Raw genomic sequence first — 23,226 nt, 5'->3', positions numbered from 1 at the left:
TGCATGTTTGTATTGTTCTCGTGTTACAATCGCAGTGATCTACACATATTGTTATATTGCAACAAACTAAGTTATTTCACTTTGTTTTCAAATCTACCATGTGGCCATGCAGTAACGACTGCATTAATAAGCAAAAAAGAAAAGTGCAGATTCAGTGTACGTGTTGGAATCTATGCGAAGTGAAGTTTCTGTCAAGTGGTCTATTAAATGCTGTTAAAGTAACTGCGATATATACAATTTGTCTTATTTTCAACAATCCAACATGTCATCTTTTGCAAGGTTTGCTTAGGCACCGCATAGGTCACAACCTTAATGTCATGTAATCTTTATGCATTACACTGTTCACAAACCATAGCGAAACGCAAATGGCAGTTAATGTAGATGCACGCTACGAGACATCAATGCAGTGACGTTTGTTGAGCAAGGAATGGTGCGAGGTGTATGCAGAGGAATGAATGACGTGCTTATGTACTTATTTATATACCTTGCAGGCTGCAAGGTTGGAGTATTATGCAAGGGGGAATAAAAAAGTTGTTACATAAGGAAGAAGGGCACAACGTTAAGAAAAAACCAGCAAAAAAAGCAGTACCATTACATTACACCAACTAGCCCAACATATTTTACTGGCGCAACATTATACAATACTTAACAAACAATAACAGAAAAGTTACTGCCCTTGGTGGTACAGACGGTAAACCAGCGAAGCTGAAATGTGCAGCCCCAGTGTTTATCACTGGGTTAATTCCAATGGTTTATTCAAGTCTTTCTATATTATTGGTTATGTCTGTGTTTCTTAATGAGGTTATGCACATGTTTGGCTTGCGTTTATCACATTGTTTATTTGGAATGCCACACATTGCACTTTGCAAGATCACCATCATGGAAAGTGCAATGAGTGGTTCATTTTGTTAATCCAGCTGGTCCATCAAAGTCTTTCTGAATGCTGTTATGCACTTGTGTATTGTAAGGCGTTAATCATAATGTTTATGACTTAGTTATGCACTGTAGTTACGAAGTGACACACCGGGGCTGCACATTTCATTTAATTAAATACACGGACACATTTTCGAACCTATTGGGAAGTTTGAGAGAGACTGCTGCACGCGTGCTCTGCTGCTAGAGAGAAACGACGTCACTATCGGTCTAGCCAATGGCCCACCACACCTTTGCTGTGAGATAATAACGACATCATGATCTTGTCTTAACCCCATCACCCTCTGTGTCCCTTCCCTGCAATACGCAGATAAATGTATGTTTGAAATGCATAAGCATTTCTATGTCTACCCAACAAGAAATGTCTCCGGCCATCATGCAAGACGAATGCAATGGCTCACACCCCCTTATACAATGGCTCATACCCCTACACTAGGGTTTTTGGGATCGGACCATGAGTGCTTCACATAGGCATATACAGCTTCACTGTAAAAAGAATGAACACCTTTCTGCTAGAGACAGAGACAATCATGAGGTGTATTAACAAATTAAAGTTTATTTACATGCCGAGTAAATGCTGTTTGACAAGCAATAAATCGAATTTACACAAAAAGCAGAAGCAAGATCTGGTGTGTGTCAATACAGATCCCAACAGGAAACGCATCCATCTCTGAAAGTGTAACAGCGGCCATGCTGAGACAAGATTCTTCCAGTGTATTTGCATCTACAGCATCCATAATTTCTCTAGGCAGCCGATCTCCACAGAATGCTAGCTTCTTCCTCTACAATGCACTCTCCACATCTGAGGGTGCATTGTAGAGGAAGAAGCTAGCATTCTGTGCAGATCGGCTGCCTAGAGAAGTTACGGAAGCTGTAGATCTAAAAATGCTGGGTTAATCTTGTCAGCACAGCCTCCGTTAGAAATTGATGCATTTCCTGTCAGGAAACGCACATGAATTTTTGCTTCTCCTTTTTGTGTATGTTCAGTCTATTGCTTGTCAGCGAGCATTTACTCGGTGTGTACATTAAACTTTTGGTTGTTAAATCATATCGGTTTTCTTGTTTGTCCTATGTGTTCTCTGGTGCCATTTGCAGCCAGGCTATTCGTTTTTTTAGACTGCAACAAGTCACTTTATTGGCCCTCATGATACCTTACGAAATTTTTTATTTGGCCAATGTAGCAAGAATGTACAGTGTGAAGCAGTAAGAACAGGGTATGCTAACTTCTAATTAAAAGGTTTATTGTGAAAATGCAGTGATCTATAAAGGTTACCACGATGTAGTACAGCAATAAAACCTGATAAAGACTAGCCTCGTGAATTCATTAACTATATTGCAACAGAAATGTGATGGACAGGAACGAAATGAACACACAGAGCGCTTCGTTCTTGTCTGTTGTCTATCTGTTGCACTTTAGTTGATAATGAATACACACAAACTCATCTAGTTTTCAGTTATTATGTCGGGCTTATAAGCCTGCTTGTGTCCTGGAATATCTGCATGGCTACGTATCCTGTAATTTATTTCTGGCCATGTGCTTGCAAGTCGCGTGTCAATCACCTGATTTTCCTGACAATCTTGTGTGATGTGCAGGCACAGACAGTTTCTGGTGAATCCATGCAGGGTGTTGTGCAGGGTGTAATCTGCACTACAAGTGCTGCTTTGATTGCTTTCAGTTCAGCTTTTCTAGGTATAGGATGACCTGGAATGGTACTCACTTATATGGGGTTTAGTTTATATAGTGTCGTACTACTGTTAGACTGCTATTGCCAGATCAGTGTACTATATGTGCCTTATGTTTGCTTGCATCTTCATGATTAGCAACCTCCTCTGTGTTTTGCAGTTGCATATAGTCTTCTGGCCTAATTGTTTGCCCCCATATTCCACGGTATGGGCCTGTCGTGTTTCAAGTTCAGGTACTCCCGACGTTGTGTTTCTGAAGGGAGAGGTAGTCGTTTTTGCATCTCATATGCTAGCTGGCATAGTATCTTGGTCTGACCGCCGCCGTGGTCAGTTGCTGTGCAGCTGCTGGGGACTGAGGGCCGGGGTTTGATTGTTGTGTTCATATAGGAGGTTATATATATAGCACCCTCTGCAGCGACGCAGCAGAGGGTGCTAAGAATCACTGGCTCCGGACAGGCCGCCATTGGAATAAGAACCTGGCAACGTTTAATGCTAGAACGTTGTCTAGTGAAGAGAGTCTTGCAGTGCTATTGGAGGAATTAGAGGGCAGTAAATGGGATATAATAGGGCTCAGTGAAGTTAGGAGGCCAAAAGAAGCATATACAGTGCTAAACAGTGGGCACGTCCTGTGCTACCGGGGCTTAGCGGAGAGAAGAGAACTAGGAGTCGGATTCCTGATTAATAATAATATAGCTGGTAACATACAGGAATTCTATAGCATTAACGAGGGGGTGGCAGGTCTTGTTGTGAAACTTAATAAGAGGTACAAAATGAAGATTGTACAGGTCTACGCCCCTACATCCAGTCATGATGACCAGGAAGTCGAAAGCTTCTATGAAGACGTGGAATCGGCGATGGGTAGAGTGAAAACCAAATACACTATACTAATGGGCGACTTTAATGCCAAGGTAGGCAAGAAGCAGGCTGGAGACAAAGCAGTGGGGGAATATGGCATAGGCACTAGGAATAGCAGGGGAGAGTTATTAGTAGAGTTTCCGGAACAGAATAATATGAGGATAATGAATACCTTCTTCCGCAAGCGGGATAGCCGGAAGTGGACGTGGAGGAGCCCGAACGGCGAGCCTAGAAATGAAATAGACCTCATATTTTCCGCTAACCCTGGCATCATACAAGATGTGCATGTGCTCGGCAAGGTGCGCTGCAGTGACCACAGGATGGTAAGAACTCGAATGAGCCTAGACCTGAGAAGGGAACGGAAGAAACTGGTACATAAGAAGCCGATCAATGAGTTAGCGGTAAGAGGAAAAATAGAGGAATTCCAGATCAAGCTACAGGACAGGTACTCGGCTTTAACTCATGAAGAGGACCTTAGTGTTGAAGCAATGAACGACAATCTTGTGGGCATCATTAAGGAGTGTGCAATGGAAGTCGGTGGCAACTCCGTTAGGCAGGATAGCAGTAAACTATCACAGGAGACGAAAGATCTGATCAAGAAACGTCAATGTATGAAAGCCTCGAACCCTACAGCTAGAATAGAACTGGCACAACTTTCGAAGTTAATCAACAAGCGTAAGACGGCTGACATCAGGAAGTATAATATGGATAGAATTGAACATGCTCTCAGGAACGGAGGAAGCCTAAAAACAGTGAAGAAGAAACTAGGAATTGGCAAGAATCAGATGTATGCGTTAAGAGACAAAGCCGGCAATATCATAACTAATATGGATGAGATAGTTCAAGTGACTGAGGAGTTCTATAGAAATTTACACAGTACCAGTGGCACCCACGACGATAATGGAAGAGAAAGTAGTCTAGAGGAATTCGAAATCCCAAAGGTAACGCCGGAAGAAGTAAAGAAAGCCTTAGGAGATATGCAAAGAGGGAAGGCAGCTGGGGAGGATCAGGTAACAGCAGATTTGTTGAAGGATGGTGGGCAGATTGTTCTAGAGAAACTGGCCACCCTGTATACGCAATGCCTCATGACCTCGAGTGTACCGGAATCTTGGAAGAACGCTAACATAATCCTAATCCATAAGAAAGGGGACGCCAAAGACTTGAAAAATTATAGACCGATCAGCTTACTGTCCGTTGCCTACAAACTATTCACTAAGGTAATCGCAAATAGAATCAGGAACACCTTAGACTTCTGTCAGGCAAAGGACCACGCAGGATTCCGTAAAGGCTACTCAACAATAGATCACATTCACACTATCAATCAGGTGATAGAGAAATGTGCGGAATATAACCAACCCTTATATATAGCTTTCATTGACTACGAGAAAGCGTTTGATTCTGTCGAAACCTCAGCAGTCATGGAGGCATTACGGAATCAGGGTGTAGACGAGCCGTATGTAAAAATACTGAAAGATATCTATAGCGGCTCCACAGCCACCGTAGTCCTCCATAAAGAAAGCAACAAAATCCCAATAAAGAAAGGCGTCAGACAGGGAGATACGATCTCTCCAATGCTATTCACAGCGTGTTTACAGGAGGTATTCAGAGACCTGGATTGGGAAGAATTGGGGATAAAAGTTGATGGAGAATACCTTAGTAACTTGCGATTCGCTGATGATATTGCCTTGCTTAGTAACTCCGGGGACCAATTGCAATGCATGCTCACTGACCTGGAGAGGCAAAGCAGAAGAGTGGGTTTAAAAATTAATCTGCAGAAAACTAAAGTAATGTTTAACAGTCTCGGAAGAGAACAGCAATTTACAATAGGCAGCGAGGCACTGGAAGTAGTAAGGGAATACATCTACTTAGGGCAGGTAGTGACGGCAGATCCGGATCATGAGAGAGAAATAATCAGAAGAATAAGAATGGGCTGGGGTGCGTTTGGCAGGCATTCTCAGATCATGAACAGCAGGTTGCCATTATCCCTCAAGAGGAAAGTGTTTAATAGCTGCGTCTTACCAGTACTCACCTACGGGGCAGAAACCTGGCGGCTTACGAAAAGGGTTCTACTCAAATTGAGGACGACGCAACGAGCTATGGAAAGAAGAATGATAGGTGTAACGTTAAGGGATAAGAAAAGAGTAGATTGGGTGAGGGAACAAACGCGAGTTAATGACATCTTAGTTGAAATCAAGAAAAAGAAATGGACACGGGCAGGACATGTAATGAGGAGGGAGGATAACCGATGGTCATTAAGGGTTACGGACTAGATCCCAAGGGAAGGGAAGCGTAGCAGGGGGCGGCAGAAAGTTAGGTGGGCGGATGAGATTAAGAAGTTTGCAGGGACGGCATGGCCACAATTAGTACATGACCGGGGTTGTTGGAGAAGTATGGGAGAGGCCTTTGCCCTGCAGTGGGCGTAACCAGGCTGATGATGATGATGATGATAGTATCTCGGGACGAGGTTCTGAGCTCTTGAGATAAAGTATTTCTGCAGCAGGCTGCAACTCTACTCCGTCTAAATGCTTGTTCGTTACTTTCTCATAGAGGTCTTCAAGCATGGTACAGCTGGAAAGACCTGTTATTACTACCCGATGCCTGTATTCGATGAGTTGTCTTTTTGTGTGCTCCTGGTAATTCATACCGTACGATGCCTTGGACACAAGCACAGCATCTGCGATTTTCTATAGTATCCACTCATCTACCCCCATTATTTCGATATTATTCTTTTCACCAGATGTGGAAGTTGCGTCCAGGCACTGCATAATTCTTTCACCCACATGCTGGCTCTGCCGTCATGGGCTTACACTAGCTGAGGATTTGTGGATGTTGACTTGCGGGCATATTTGTTCAGCTATGTGGATTACAATGTGCAATCTGGGGTATTTCTTGATTCTAGTCTTTCTTTTTTTTCCGACGTTGATATCAGCTGACTTATGAGAAAGCGAGAGGCCAGACTGGCCAAGAAAGTCTGCAGTGTTGTCGAGGGCTTGTTGCATCATTCTTGATTTCTGTATAAGATAGCTTTTCCATAGACTGTAATACACCATAGGCTGTAGTGTTTCATGTAGTATGCTCGTGTTGTTGGTTTGTGTGGGCCAAATGTACCTCCAACTCTCACCTGGAATTTTCAGTCTGTCAGAAAGTTACTGTTTAAGTGCTCTACCAGAAATGTTTTTGCTCATCATTCCTCCTATTAGCGCAGCATGAGGCAGTACTGCTGTTAAAAGCCTCTTCACTCTCTTCGTTCTTTCATAAGCAGTATTACATAATGTCCTGCAATAAAGTTTCTGCTGCTTATGGCCCACTCATATCTGCCAGAAGGGACAACTCTTGAAAAAGGTTTTGTTTGTGCTATGTGCGACATAGTATGAGCATTCATGCCTTGACATTTATACATCTGTAGAACCAGCTTCCTGACAGAGTACTCGCTATACCTGATCATGGTTATTTGTGCAGTGCTGTTGAACAATACATATTGATGCAATGAATGTTTACACACTCAAATTATCATGAAAGATGGTTGTGTTACAATTCTGCCCTTTGCTTTCTATTGGTGTTAGATTTTGCATAAGCATGCCCCCCTATGCAATATAGTATTTTGAAGTGTAAGGGTTCAATAAAAGGTGATGAACTAAATCTAAGTGCAAGAGCTTTTTTTTTCACCTATGACTCACATCGAAATGCGACTTCCATGGCTGGCAAATCAACCTCTCGCCTTGTGTTAGCAGCAGAATGCTATAGCCACAGTGGCAGGTGAACAAATCGAAGAACAATATTTCTGTCTATAATTTTTTTTCTTGCGTGTATGTAAGTAAAGTTTGGAATAAGTTTGTCATTGCAAAAAAGCCCAGTTTGTGGTCTTTTATTGAATAAACCACATATTGTGTATAGTTGAAATGCAGAAATTTGTTCTAAAATCCTCGGGTGATATATGTTCTTGCAAGTAGCATGGTAATTCATTACTTATAAGGATAGTAATCGCAGCGGATATCGTTATATGGGTTTACACACTAATATATGTGATCGCAAGCTTATTAGAAACTTGCTAGAAACATGTAAGGCATGAATGTTTCTGCACACTTGATCAGCTGTGAACGTGCAAGAACTGCTTGTACTGGCTCACTTCACTGCACAGTTTAGATTTTTTTTTCTTCAGCGTGTCCTTTTATACTGTTTTATCCCCACAAGAACAGGCCGTTTGCCTGCTTTTCGCATTGTTGCACGAGTTCTATATAATTGTGCAGGAGGGTACGTTGTCACTGTGCCACTATAGCAAGCAATTTATTTATTCTACTAGCTGTACCTGTAGCTGTTATTGGTTTCTGTGCAAGAAAAAAGAAATTTCCAGAGAAGAGGTGCAACTTAACGTGCATGTAATATTTTATTCAAGCCACGGATTTAATGGTATTGTAGCAAATTCATTACGATAGCCTACACTTTTGCTGTATCAAATTTAATAAGAGGCAAGATAAGCTTTCAAGATGCATTGGGAAATTCATGCTTGAAAACCGAAAAGAAAATGCAACTGAATGGTACCGCGTTCAGGGCAACGTTGAAACTTCGGGTACTTGTCATTTGCCCTTGCCGAGGTTCAGATAATTCAAGCTGCTCCGTAAGCGCGATTTTTGCATGCTACTCAACAAAAGAAAATTGTGACGACCTCGTTGTCTGCTGGGGATCGAACACCTCCTAGCACTCACAACTCGCGAAGGCCTACGAAGCAAACGTGAAAATGCACTTCATTTGCTGTGTAGCGTGTCAACAAACGCATAGCAATCGGAGAATGCAATCTGCGGTACAAGTTTTTTATTCTCCCTTCGCGTACGTACCGAATTCGACGATCCACGTCTCCGCGCATTGCACTTGTCATGTGAGGCGCCATTTTCCAAAACAAACCCATACAAACCGGCGAAATAGCTCCGCTGACAGCTCTCCGCGCAATTTCAACCGAAAATCGCAGCGATTGGTGCGACGGTGCGACTGTGCGACCAACCGGTTGGTCGCAGCCGAAAATCGGGGGGTCGGCACTGCGACTGCGATTTTCATCGCAAACGACGGAAATCGCACTTCCGGTGCGACGAAAATCGCATCATGTGAAACAGGCTTAAGTCTCGGTCCGAAATGAAGGGAAATGACGTCTTTTGTTTACTTCGCCGTCTGTGGTTCCGGTAACTGTGACCGCATGGGTAGCGTGGGTAGTAGAGGCGTATTATTTCCATGTTTTTGCGTCTTTTAGGCAGCCTTTTTCAACAATTTTGCTGACATTGCTTTCAACAGCGAGGACAGCCTGTGGAGCAGCCTTATCGACCGGACAGGGCCGTAAAATCTCTTTGAAGTTCGCAGCACATCGTCGTTTGGTTTGTGAATGTTAAAAGGTGTTCGTTTCTCAGCGGCGTAATCGACGACGGATTTGGCGTCGAGTGGTGTGCGCTTTGTTCCGGCTTGTGCGCCGTTCTACGGATGTGTACTGTTAATGAGTGGTGCTGTTTGTGCATCGGGAAATGGTGCCACGCCGGCGGGATTTGCTGTTTTGTAAAAACATCCGTGCCCTCTTTGGCGAGTGCTTCCGGAGACTGCTCGCCTTTTGTGCGTGCGTGCGTGCGTGCGTGTGTGTGTGTGTGTGTGTGTGTGTGTGTGTGTGTGTGTGTGTGTGTGTGTGTGTGTGTGTGTGTGTGTGTGTGTGTGTGTGTGTGTGTGTGTGTGTGTGTGCGCGCACTTCTGATATGCGTGGAACGCGTAGGAACGTCCGTGCAGTCTTTCGCGAGTGCTTCCGGAAACTGCTCGCATTCTGTCTGTGTGCGCACGCGTGTGACATTCGTCGTTATTGCGATTTGCAAAGGTGTTTTTCATTTGGTGACTGCGTCCGCGAATGCCAGGATGTGATACACGTTCGTCATTTAGAGACGCTGCTTCAATGTAGGGTCACTTACATTTTGGTTGCTTGGAGGTCAGCTTTCAACGCATGGCAAGGCATTGCAGTGCGCTCAACCATAATTGGCACATGAACTGCTTTGTCATTTCTCCTTTAAATTCAAATTCAGTTTTGTGTAGTATGTAGGGAGATAATGGTCACCAAGATGCGACGCTCATCTCGTTTTTTGCCACTGCTGTGCACATATGAGGATTTTTTACTAGGTCAAGCTCTCTCAGCTAGTTGTGATTCATCATCATCATCAGCCTGGTTGCGCCCACTGCAGGGCAAAGGCCTCTCCCATGCTTCTCGAACAACCCCGGTCATGTACTAATTGTGGCCATGCCGTGCCTGCAAATTTCTTAATCTCATCCGCCCACCTAACTTTCTGCCGCCCCCTACTTCGCTTCCCTTCCCTTGGGATCCAGTCCGTAACCCTTAATGACCATCGGTTATCTTCCCTCCTCATTACATGTCCTGCCCATGCCCATTTCTTTTTCTTGATTTCAACTAAGATGTCATTAACTCGCGTTTGTTCCCTCACCCAATCTGCTCTTTTCTTATCCCTTAACGTTACACCTATCATTCTTCTTTCCATAGCTCGTTGTGTCGTCCTCAATTTGAGTAGAACCCTTTTCCTAAGCCTCCAGGTTTCTGCCCCATAGGTGAGTACTGGTAAGACACAGCTATTATATACTTTTCTCTTGAGGGATAATGGCAACCTGCTGTTCATGATTTGGGAATGCCTGCAAAACGCACCCCAGCCCATTCTTATTCTTCTGATTATTTCCGTCTCATGATCCGGATCCGCCGTCACCACCTGCCCTAAGTAGATGTATTCCCTTACGACTTTCAGTGCCTCGCTGCCTATTGTAAATTGCTGTTCTCTCCCGAGACTGTTAAGCATTACTTTAGTTTTCTGCAGATTAATTTTTAGACCCACTCTTCTGCTTTGCCTCTCCAGGTCAGTGAGCATGCATTGGAATTGGTCCCCTGAGTTACTAAGCAAGGCAATATCATCAGCGAATCGCAAGTTACTAAGGTATTCTCCATTAACTTTTATCCCCAATTCTTCCCAATCCAGGTCTCTGAATACCTCCTGTAAACACGCTGTGAATAGCATTGGAGATATCGTATCTCCCTGCCTGACGCCTTTCTTTATAGGGATTTTGTTGCTTGCTTTATGGAGGACTACGGTGGCTGTGGAGTCGCTATAGATATCTTCCAGTATTTTTACATATGGCTCATCTACACCCTGATTCCGTAATGCCTCCATGACTGCTGAGGTTTCGACTGAATCAAACGCTTTCTCATAATCAATGAAAGCTATATATAAGGGTTGGTTATATTCTGCACATTTCTCTATCACTTGATTGATAGTGTGAATATGGTCTATTGTTGAGTAGCCTTTACGGAATCCTGCCTGGTCCTTTGGTTGACAGAAGGCTAAGGTGTTCCTGATTCTATTTGCAATGACCTTAGTAAATACTTTGTAGGCAACGGACAGTAAGCTGATCGGTCTATAATTTTTCAAGTCTTTGGCGTCCCCTTTCTTATGCATTAGGATTATGTTAGCGTTCTTCCAAGATTCCGGTACGCTCGAGGTCATGAGGCATTGCGTATACAGGGTGGCCAGTTTATCTAGAACAATCTGTCCACCATCGTTCAACAAATCTGCTGTTACCTGATCCTCCCCAGCTGCCTTCCCCCTTTGCATATCTCCCAAGGCTTTCTTTACTTCTTCCGGCGTTACCTTCGGGATTTCGAATTCCTCTAGACTATTTTCACTTCCATTATCGTCGTGGGTGCCACTGGTACTGTATAAATCTCTATAGAACTCCTCAGCCACTTGAACTATCTCATCCATATTAGTAATGATATTGCCGGCTTTGTCTCTTAACGCATACATCTGATTCTTGCCAATTCCTAGTTTCTTCTTCACTGTTTTTAGGCTTCCTCCGTTCCTGAGAGCATGTTCAATTCTATCCATATTATTCTTCCTTATGTCAGCTGTCTTACGCTTGTTGATTAACTTCGAAAGTTCTGCCAGTTCTATTCTAGCTGTAGGGTTAGATGCTTTCATACATTGGCGTTTCTTGATAAGATCTTTCGTCTCCTGCGATAGTTTGCTGGTATCCTGCCTAACGGAGTTACCACCGACTTCCATTGCACACTCCTTAATGATGCCCACAAGATTGTCGTTCATTGCTCCAACACTAAGGTCCTCTTCCTGAGTTAAAGCTCAATACCTGTTCTGTAGCTTGATCTGGAATTCCTCTATTTTCCCTCTTACCGCTAACTCATTAATCGGCTTCTTATGTACCAGTGTCTTCCGTTCCCTCCTCAGGTCTAGGCTAATTCGAGTTCTTACCATCCTGTGGTCACTGCAGCGCACCTTGCTGAGCACGTCCACATCTTGTATGATGCCAGGGTTAGCGCAGAGTATGAAGTCTATTTCATTTCTAGTCTCGCCGTTCGGGCTCCTCCACGTCCACTTTCGGCTATCCCGCTTGCGGAAGAAGGTATTCATTATCCTCATATAATTCTGTTCCGCAAACTCTACTAATAACTCTCCCCTGCTATTCCTAGTGCCTATGCCATATTCGCCCACTGCCTTGTCTCCAGCCTGCTTCTTGCCTACCTTGGCATTAAAGTCGCCCATTAGTATAGTGCATTTAGTTTTCACTCTACCCATCGCCGATTCCACGTCTTCATAGTAGCTTTCGACTTCCTGGTCATCATGACTGGATGTAGGAGCGTAGACCTGTACAATCTTCATTTTGTACCTCTTATTAAGTTTCACAACAAGACCTGCCACCCTCTCGTTAATGCTATAGAATTCCTGTATGTTACCAGCTATATTCTTATTAACCAGGAATCCGACTCCCAGTTCTCTTCTCTCCGCTAAGCCCCGGTAGCACAGGACGTGCCCGCTATTCAGCACTGTATATGCTTCTTTTGGCCTCCTAACTTCACTGAGCCCTATTATATCCCATTTACTGCCCTCTAATTCCTCCAATAGCACTGCTAGACTCGCCTCACTAGATAACGTTCCAGCGTTAAACGTTGCCAGGTTGATATTCCAATGGCGGCCTGTCCGGAGCCAGTGATTCTTAGCACCCTCTGCTGCGTCGCAGGTCTGACCGCCGCCGTGGTCAGTTGCTTTGCAGCTGCTGGGGACTGAGGGCCGGGGTTTGATTGTTGTGAAACACTTAGTGTAAATAATTTTTCCCAGCACTAACTGTGATCATTACCACAATTGATCACATGACATTTTTAGGGATTGTTATTTATTTACAATATTTTTTTATTTATTTGTGACAAAGTGCGATCGATTTTGACTGCTATTTTGGCTATCTGTTCACCAACCTATTTACACTGTCTTGTGGTTCTGCTTTCTATTTTTATATGTGGGCATGCATGGCCAATCGCATGCCTGCCTTCTACAATTGGACATAAACAGGCACTAACATGCTCTTAGCAGATTTGTATTTGACTGTATTGTGATTGACGCACTTGGCTATCTTGAAAATATGCAGGTTGAAGTTCGCCCTTATACTACCTGCGACTGATATCTCTGATGCAAGCAATATTATGAGGATGTGACAAAGTGCATGCATATTTTATCACTGATCAAACTGCTTGCAATAAACTTTGCCAACTCGTCCTTGTTTGAAGCATCTCCAATGTGCTATAATCACATTGCCAGAATATTTTATTGCATGCACAAACAAACATGTAACATTTTATGACGAAACTTTTATGGTACCTGAGTCCTATATTGCAATAACATCTTAGGCAGATCGGCTCTGAACAAGGGATTCAAACTCTGATGATAGCTTTCGACAATATCATTGTGCTATCCAGTGTTTACTGGCTGGTCGAGGAATGCATCATGCAAAGGCAGTAGTATCGCCATAAGTGTTCATCCGAGAATATGTCCCCAAGTGAAAATCATTGCATCAAAAGTACCGACACCAGCTTTGATGGGGATGAAATTCCAGAAGTTGAGCTCTGAACGTCTTATTTGCTCTGTAGTTTATGCCGGTATATGTGTCACAATGATTCAATGTGATCATACAGCACATTGATCACGCTCTTGCATTTACTACGAACATCTCATAAATCTGACTGTCATTAATGAGCTTTTGTATGCACTACGACTTACGTGCACACACTTTTTATGCAATTCATAGTCATCTTCAAAGATCAAGTTGCTCATACGACTACAGTGCGTACACATCACACGCCACCTCACACACGTCATACATAATCTCGTCAGGTCTACACAACTAATCACACACATGTCATACAAGCTCTATGCATTCTTATCGCACATCGCCTAAATCTCGTGCACTTCGTAAAAGTCTGCGTAGCACACCAAACAGACCTCGCCCGTTTTCTCTGCGAGTTCGTTCAATATGCATTTCATATCGTTCATTTCTCGTCAAATCTGTGCGACATGCATACATCTCGTTCAATTTCTCGTCAAATATGTGCGACATGCATACATCTCGTTCAATTTCTCATACAAGTTTTTCAATAGGGTTGTTGGCCAGTTTTGGCTTGGAGATTAAAATTCAGGGCAATACGCGAGAAGAATTTCTAGGAAGTAAATTGACACAGACATGCATTGACCATATCAGTACAACCGTAACGCAACAGGAAACGTTCGGCTGTATTACTAAAGAAAAAGTTGCTGACCATTATTTTGTTTCAATTACGTTAATGGATAGTAAAATGGTAGCACAGGAGAGAACGATAGGAATGCTCATATTTACAGTGAAAAAAGTAGATGAACTAATTAAGTTGGATGACTGGAATTCTCTGTTGCAGCACAATCACCTATATGCTTACGAACTGTTCGTAGAGCAACTAAAATCAATTTGCGATAACTCGAAAACTACGGTGAGGATGAAACGGCGAAATCAGGCAAGCCCTTTGACCAACAAGGAAATTATTGAATTATCCTACATCAAGAGTGCACTTTTAAGAAGGCGCAATCAGAACCCCCCTGACTTTGTACTAAGTGAAGAATTCAAACAACTGCGAAATAAAGTTACAGCAAAAATGCGATTGGCAAAAAAACAGTGCCAGCTTAATCAATTCTCGGCATCCAGTAGGGATGTAAAAAAACATGTGAATTAGTGCAAACCACCATAGGAAAACCATTCACGAAAAGCATTGATGATACTTTAGAACAGGCTTTTCCACATAAAAATAAGGCAGAACTGGCCACTGAGTTCAAAAAACACTTTGTAAGATCTGTTACTTTCTTGTGTAGACAAGGAAGGAAAATGGCAAACACTACTGCAGTTGCTTAGAGCATTCACTCAGCTTACACGCCTACTGTCACTGAGCCGGAATTATGGGATGTGTTGAAAACAATGCAAATAACAAAATCACCAGGCTATGATAGAGTTAGGATAAGGGATCTCATAGTGAATTTTGACAAACTTAAAACTATATTACTATTCATCATTAACGAAACTTTCATAACTGGGCAAATTCACACGGACATGAAAATAAGCGTAATGAGACCATTGCACATAAAGGGCTCCAAAAGGGATTATAACATTTATAGGCCAATAGCAATTTTGTCCTCCCTCCCTTGTGTCATGGAGAAAGTTATTTTGCTGATCGAGGCCAATGCGTCCAGCTAGACGGATCTTGCAGCTCAATTTCGAACGTTTCGGCAGGTGTTCCTCAAGGCTCAATTTTAGGGCCCTTGCTATTTAATAACACGTTAATGATATGACCTGTCTTCAAATGAACTCGCAGCTCTTTTTATACGCGGATGATACTGCCTTGGTGATACCAAGCGAAACATATGAAGAGGCCTCCGACAGGATGCAACAGGATGTGCATATCTTGATCGAATGGTTAAACGCTTATCAGTCTCTTGAGAATACTACAAAAACCTGCCTATTGTGTTTTCATAGCCCACATTAGGTGTTTAGAACATTATCAAATATATATGGTCATGAGAAGAATTGTACGTGCTGTTAATGCCCACCTTTGGACCTTCCTTTGCTTTGCGGGTGATAGGCTGTCGTCCTCCTGTATGCAGTGCCACTGAGGGTGAGTGCAGTTCACAAAACTTCAGCCGTGAAGAGTAGGGCACTGCCTCTTGAGTTATCATAAAACGCTTCCTTCCTGATCTGCTGTTTCCAGTATCAATATAGTTCCCCACTATGCTCCTTTTCCATTGAGTTTATCCAATTTTTACCTTCCGCGTTTTTAACTTGTCGTTTAATGCTCTGTCTTTCTCCGTCCTCGTGTCTGGCATACTTACTGGTTAGCTTCCTCGTTCTTTCCAACCCCTGTGAGTCAACGCTCTTTCTGTATAGCTATTTATACACCTTAGCTGCCCACCTGTCACCATCCAATTTCCACAGGCGTTTTTCGTAGAGGATTTTACTCTGAGCTTTCCTTGCTACGAACGATGCCCAGCCCATATACCCCTCTACTGCTTCGTTCGTGGTTCTCCCGTGGGCACCTAGTTCTAATCTTCCAACAGCTCTCTGATTCACTTCTAGCCTCGGCTGAACTTCTGCCCTTAAGTACAGGACCGCATTCCGGAAAGTAAGCCCCGGTACCATCACTCCCTTCCAAATACCTCTCAGTACCTCATACCTGTTGTACTCCCCCCCCCCCCCCCTATGCCATATGTTTCATTATCCCCGCATCTCCTCTCCCTTTTGCTATAAGAGACTGTACGTGCTTTTACGTGTACATCTGCCGTTTGCTTATCCATGCCCCGAGATATTTGTATTCGGACACTCGGGACATTTCATGGCCTTGTATTGTAAGCTCCTGATCAGTTGTTTCGTTGAAAACACCCCACCGGACTTAGCTGCGCTAAAACTGAAACCTAGACTGTCTCCTCCGTCTCCACAATAATTAACCAGAGTTTGCGAATCTCGCTGGCTATCTGCTAATAGTACAATATCGTCCGCATACATTAAACCCGGTAGTCGTTGCTCAACAACCTGTCCGCCTAATCTGTACGACATATTATACCCTAGATTGCTTCCTTGTAGCCTTCTTTCCGTACTTATCATATAAAGCATGAACAGAAGCTGTGATTGAGGACAACCTTGTCTTAATCCTTCGTGTACCTCGACAGTTGTCGTAGTCTTAATTCCTTCCCATGTTATTTCAACATTTTCTCGATATGTTTCCTGTAGAAAATCAATTACCTCATGACCGATACCTTCATCTGTTAATGTGTTCCACAAGAGATTCCTGTTCACGTTGTCGTATGCACCGCTTATGTCCAGGAAGGCTAAATACACAGGTCTATTTTCCGCCTTAGCTATTTCTATGCACCGGATAAGCCCGAATAGGCTATAATCTAAGCGCCTACCACTTCTGAACCCGTTGTGAAGTTTTCCGAGTATTCTATTACTTTCTACCCAGGACTGCAATTACACTGTTATCGTAATTGGTCGGAAGGTTATTATCTTCGCCTTATCGCTTTTCCCGTTATAAATCAAATAAATTTTACTCGGCTTCCAGCTGTGCGGAATTTGCTTATTTGTTATGACAGCTTCCAATGCTTTTATGAGCGTTTCCTTCCTTCTTGGGCCAAGTTCATTAATTAGCTTGATTGAAATTCCGTTTATGCCTGCGTACGTGCATTTTGAAATATTTGCTTCCGCCTTTTTCCAGTTAGAATTGGTCAGTTCTAAGCTGTTTTCGATTGTGCTAGCCGGTGTTGCTCCCTCAAGTGGGGCGATTACCCTATCGTCTTTCCGAAATTACTCAGCTATAACTGAACGAATGTTCTTCACAGCGTCATCTCCCTCAAAGCATTATCCCTCGGCATCACGAATCTGTTCCTGCTTTCCCTGATTCGCTTTACCCAGCCAGCTTATATAGTTCCAGAATTTTCTTGACCCCCCTTTAGTTGCATCGCGAACTTCAGCCACCAAGAGATCAAAGGACTGCTTTATTTTAGCCTGGACGAGGACTTGGACTAGTTGTTTCTTTTGTCGATAAGATTCACATTTTTGACCTATTTTCCCTTCAGATAACTCTGCCCTCTTTGCTTCGCTGTGCTCCCGTGATGCCAACCGTCGTTGTTTGATGGCCTCTCTAATTTCCTTATTCCACCAACTTTGTGGCTTTCTCTTTCCACTCCAGCGGTTTGCCCCTTTTACGTCTTTTTTTGTGCTAATGAGTAGTTCTAACTGATTATAATCCCACTTTTTTATGCGGTGTTTTTTATTGCTTCCTCTATGGCGGCAGCTATCTGCGCTCTTCGTCATTTCAGTTTGCGTACTCATTTTGACTTCCCTGCATTTTTCTTTTGAGCAGAACTCCCAGCTGTATGCTAATACGCTTATCATCACTTGCGAGGAAGTACTTCCCCTCTTCGTCCATTTCCATCATTGCGACCTTGCCATACATCCCCTGCGACATTAAGCAGTAGTCAATGGTCGTTTGCCTGTTACGGGATTCCCACGTGATTTGTCCCTCACACTTAGTTTCTCTATTTACTATAACTAGGTTGTGTCGCTCACAAAAGTCTAGCATCAACTTCCCGTTACAATCTGTGTAACGGGCTGTGTAATTTGTTCCTTGATGTATCAGCGTACCTACTCCTCCTTCCTTCCTCTCAGTTGTTGTGTTGCTCCCTTCCGAGACGTAGTCCTCAATAAACGGTGGGTCTTCTCGATTCCTGAGATGTGTTTCGCATAGCGCGTATACACCTACTTCTTCGTCCTCTAACTGCTGTTCTATTTCTAACTACTTCGCTCTCCTTCTACCGCTTTGCATGTTTAAGTACTTGATCCTGGTGTTAAATTGCTTTTTTGTAGTTTTCTTGCTCGGCCATCGAGTGGCCATTTCATTGGCGTCGGCCTCTATTGTTGCACTTTATACATTGTTTCTACCTATGCCTAGGCCCTGAGCCGCAGTTGACCCCCTAAAAAAGCTACAGCCCCGCCTGCCAGGCGCCAGCCGATCTCGGCTCCTATGCTTCATTAAAGTGGATACCATCTCGTCTAAAGCCTCCGCCAAAGCCTGCTTCATGCACTTCTCTGCTTATGTCTGCCACTTCAAAGCCTTTCTCCTGGCTTAGCTTTCTTATCTCCCGATTAACAGCCACAACGTCCTTGGTAATTTCTCCGTTCCATCCTTGCACCTCCGGCAGTGTGCATACCACGATCTGGACTTCCTCTGCTATCGCCCCTAATCGTCAACTCCCTCCGCTTATCTTCCCACTACTTTTGCGGCTTCACCATTCAGGACATCATTTAGCCCCGTCGCAACCAGTACCAAATTACGCTCTGCAACATTCTTAGAAAGTTCGCTTTTTGTCTCTCTCAGAACTGCGTCCATTGTCCTGCCTGGGAACATCCCGATTGCTACCCGCTTATCACCCTTTACACGCTCCACTAGAGTTCTTGTACACCTACTCATATTTGATTCACCACCGATAAGCACTAGGGTATTCCGTTCCTCCTTCCGAACTTCCAGATCACGCTGCCTCTTATCATTGACTGTGACCTCATTCCTTTGGGTTAGCTTGTTCCCCTCCTCTCCATCACCTCCTGACTTCCTAGTGGCCACGTGTGCGTAGCTATTCCTGTCAGAACCTGTCTGACCTAATTTTCTATTGCTGTCCATGCCAGTGCAGGCCCCATCCACGTGGCTGGTGCTCAAAAGTCTGCCAACGTGACTTCGCATGGCGGTGTCAGCCATTTTTTTTATTAATTAATTTATTTATTTAAAATACTTTGAGGGCCCAAAGGCACTACAGAGAGGAGTGGGAGAAAATAGCAAGACATGCAGCAAACAACAAAAAATATTACAAGGCGTCTTGTAAAGCTATCTTGTACGTGTGGTCATCAGTTATGCTGGCAATTGTAGAGGGAGGGTGGTTCCATGCGACGCTTGTTCTAGGAACAAAAGAGTCATTACACAATTTTGTGCGAAAAGGTAGACTCACCTTGAAGTGATGATCGGTCTTTGAAGACATATAATGAGGTTGAAGCTTGAACGATACGGTTATCGCGGGCACGCAGCATCCATAGTCAAATCATATCTAGAATATCGCCCACAAGCTGTAAGTGTAAATGGCTTCATCTTACAAACCCTCCCTGTCCGCTGCGGCGTTCCGCCAGGAAGTATACTCGGCCCATTTCTCTTCAATCTTTATATCAATGACATCGTCAACGTATTTCCCCTCGCAAAATTTATCATATACGCAGATGATACGAGCATATTCTTATCAAGCGAAAATGCCAATGACCTAATAGATTCAGCAAACTGCATGCTCAAACACCTAGACAAATGGATACAAAAAATGCATTGCAATTTAATGTGAGCAAAACAAAAGCAGTTGTTTTTCGAGCCAAGAATAAACAAGTTACTTTGGCAAAACAAATATACTTTAGATCTTGTTTGCTAGAAATAGCACTACAGTTTAAAACTCTGGGCGTTGTGTTTAACCAGAAAATGTCCTCGGACGATCATGTCGCCCACTTTACTTCCAAATTATCACAAATAATTGGTCTGCCCTATCGCAACCGTGAAATCTTACCCTCTTGTGCTATGATCTTAGTTTATTACTCTTTATTTAATTCTCGCCTTAACTATTGTAGCCTTATCTGGGAAACTACAACACAGGAAAACCTGAACAAATGACTTGTATTACAAACAAAGCATTGCGTATTGTTAAGAAATGACCGACGTTACATCATAGAAGAGAAATATATTTAGAACACAAAATAGTTCCAGTAACAAAAAAAAAGCCGAACACAAACACGAACATTTAAATAAAACATCTTTTATTCAAACTCTTTCAGGCCTGAGAAGGCGCGAACAACACTACAACACAAGAAATAAGGATGTCTGGGAAATTAAAACATTTCGAACAACATATGGCTTACAAACGTTACAACACCAGCTTCCACGAGTTCGTAATGACCTATTGAGAAAGGATATAACACCCCAATATGTCACATTTCGGGCACTCTTGGCTTGCTTTCTTTCCTGAATTTTTTTGTTATTTGTTTACGCAACTAAAGCCAAATCGCTTTACAGAATTACGGTGTTACTCGATGTTATTCCTATGTTTTTTTGTTAAGGTGCCTTTGCCATGTCATTGCAATTTGTAAAGCATTAGAAACCTTCATTTTTTTACCATGTGTGTATGGCTTAATTCATAAAAAATAATTATGTACCATATGCAGCTTTTATGTAACATGTTTATGTATTGATCTGTAGTGCAATGTGACCGCCGTGAGCAGTGTTTCTTTTTGTATATCTTCTTTTTATGTTACGTTGTATGCTACGGCCAAATAAGGGGCGCCGTTGCTCTGTCAAGCTGTTGAAAGACAGGTTTTACCTCGGCCGCCCTGCAACATCATGTATGAAGTGATGGTTGAAATAAAAAAACTTACTATGTGGATGAAACAGAACGTCCTTCAGCTCGTTGTTATAAGAGATTTTATGAAAAAGGTAAGGCTAGATGACTTTCGACGCAACGAAAGGTCAGGCAAGTTTAGGGTTTTCTACATAGATGTGACCCTCGAATGACGTGAATAATTCGATAAGATGAAACGTGCTCCGCGATTCTGAATGGCTTCAACAGTTTGAGTGAGTGTAGTCTGAGTAGAATCCCGTATGGCGCATGCGGACTTTAATTCAGAACGTACTAAGGTTTTGTAAAGTATTAACTTCAGGGACGATGGGGCATCAAAAACGTTTGGACGCAGATAACCAAGCACGCGATTGGCGTTCTTCGTTACATATTCGACATGCGTTTTCCACGAACGATTAGAAGAGATGTGAACACCAAGGTATTTATAGCGGGTAGCAGATGGCAATCAATTATTATTGAGGCAGTAAGTACGCGGACAATGATTAGTGCTGTGGCGAGAAACTTGCATACTTTTAGATTTAGTTGTACCAAGTGTCATGAGCCATTGACTGCATCATTCAAATACCCTATCTAGATCACGTTGCAGGTTGAGATAATCGGCAGGGTTAGTAATTTTCTGGTAAACCACGCAGTCATCTGCAAACAGTCGGACAGTTGAGGAAGAAAGGCAAGTAGGATGATCATTAATATAAATCAAGAAGAGCAGAGGGCCTAAAATGGACCCTTGCGGGACACGAGATGTTACGGCAGAATTAGGTGAAGAGAAGTCGTTAGCCGTCACATACTGACTACGGTTAGAAAGAAATTCCTTAATCCATGCAAGTACATTGGAGTCTATCTTTAGTTGATGAAGCTTGAACATAAGCAGATCATGTGAGACGGAGTTAAATGCTTTAGCAAAATATAAATATATGCACCCAGTATCAAAGTCATGATCCGCGTTAATAAACAAGTCGTTAGTAAAACATAGAAATTGCGTTTCGTATGAAACTGCTTTACGGAATCAATGCTGATAAATGCTGAAGAAGGAATCGGACTCTAGGAATTCAATGAGGTGCGAGTATATTATATGATATAGGATTTTTACTGAAATGGATGTTAATTTTATGGAGCGGTAATTAATGGAGGAATGTACATCACCAGATTTATACACAGGGACCACCTTCCCTATCTTGCAATCAGAAGGCAGTATAGACATATGTATTGACTGTTGAAAAGCTCTGACAATGTCAGTGAAGAATAAACTTGTTTACACTTCAGCATTTTTGATGAGATACACTCTGGACCGGCCGTCGAAGGCACTTTTAAGTTGACAATCAGCCTTTCGACACCAACTGCATCAATAACAATAAAATCCATTGGTAAGAAGCTGGTTTTTGTTATATGCGGAAGTACTGTGGGGGTGCTCTTATGAAAGTGAGTAACAAACACATTGTTCAGGACATTGCAGCATTCGCTTTGAACTACTGGAACATTAGATTGGATTAACTGAATGTGTGTCCTTTGAGTACCGTTAATAATGCTTTAAAATTTACGGGGATTAGAACGGAGTAGCAAAGGAAGAGTTTTATCAAAGGATTCCTTCTTGGCTTTTGAAAGCACAGTACAGAATAATCTGTTGAATTTTTTATAGCAAGACCAGTAGTCTACTCTGGCTGTGAATTTTGCAGATCGAAACATCCGCTTCTCTTTGTTGCGCATGCGCTTTAACGTGTTATTAAACCATGGAGGGCGAGTACTTGATGAAACTTTCCGTTTAGGTACAAAATGCTCAATTGAAGACAAGAGTTTGTTTTTACAAAGCAACCAGTTGTCCTCAACGAATCGCTGCTCAATACAGGCGAAAAACCATTCAGCAAAGACTTGAACCTCCCTATTCGTTCCAGTTACGTCTGTTTTACCGTAGTCTTGGATGATTCTAGTTTTTTTTCTTGTTGGAAACGTTTGCCCGTAGAGTGAAGTGAAATATAGAGTGATCGCTAATTGCCGGTGAATGAGTTAAGTTGGAAGATAGGCCTGGTGTACTGGTGAGTATTAAGTCTAGAATATTAGCGGAAGTGGGAGTTATACGAGTGGGAAGGTGAACGAGCTGAGTTAAGTTGAAATCCTGACAAAAAGCTAAAGATTCTTTGCTTTCAGCTGACTTGTATTTTAACAAAACCGAGTCTCGTTCCTACCTGATGTCAGGAAAATTGAAGTCGCCAACTAAGAAGAGAGGCGATTTTGGGTATCTGACGAACAGCTGATTGACAACATCGTGCAATCCGTTATAGAAGGACAACGAGGCAGTTGGTGGCCGATAACAGACACAAAAAATTATTTCGCGAGACTCTATGAGTACGCGCACCCACACAAGCTCCAGCGAGGATACAATTGGCATTACATGGGAAGCAAGACTATCAGCAACCGTCAGCAGAACACCACCACTTGACCGGTAATCACGATC

This window comes from Dermacentor albipictus, unplaced genomic scaffold (assembly GCF_038994185.2).
Source record: "Dermacentor albipictus isolate Rhodes 1998 colony unplaced genomic scaffold, USDA_Dalb.pri_finalv2 scaffold_159, whole genome shotgun sequence".
Taxonomy (NCBI): Eukaryota; Metazoa; Arthropoda; class Arachnida; order Ixodida; family Ixodidae; genus Dermacentor; species Dermacentor albipictus.
The sequence above is the reverse complement of the archived record's forward strand: the minus strand, read 5'-3'. Positions refer to the sequence as shown.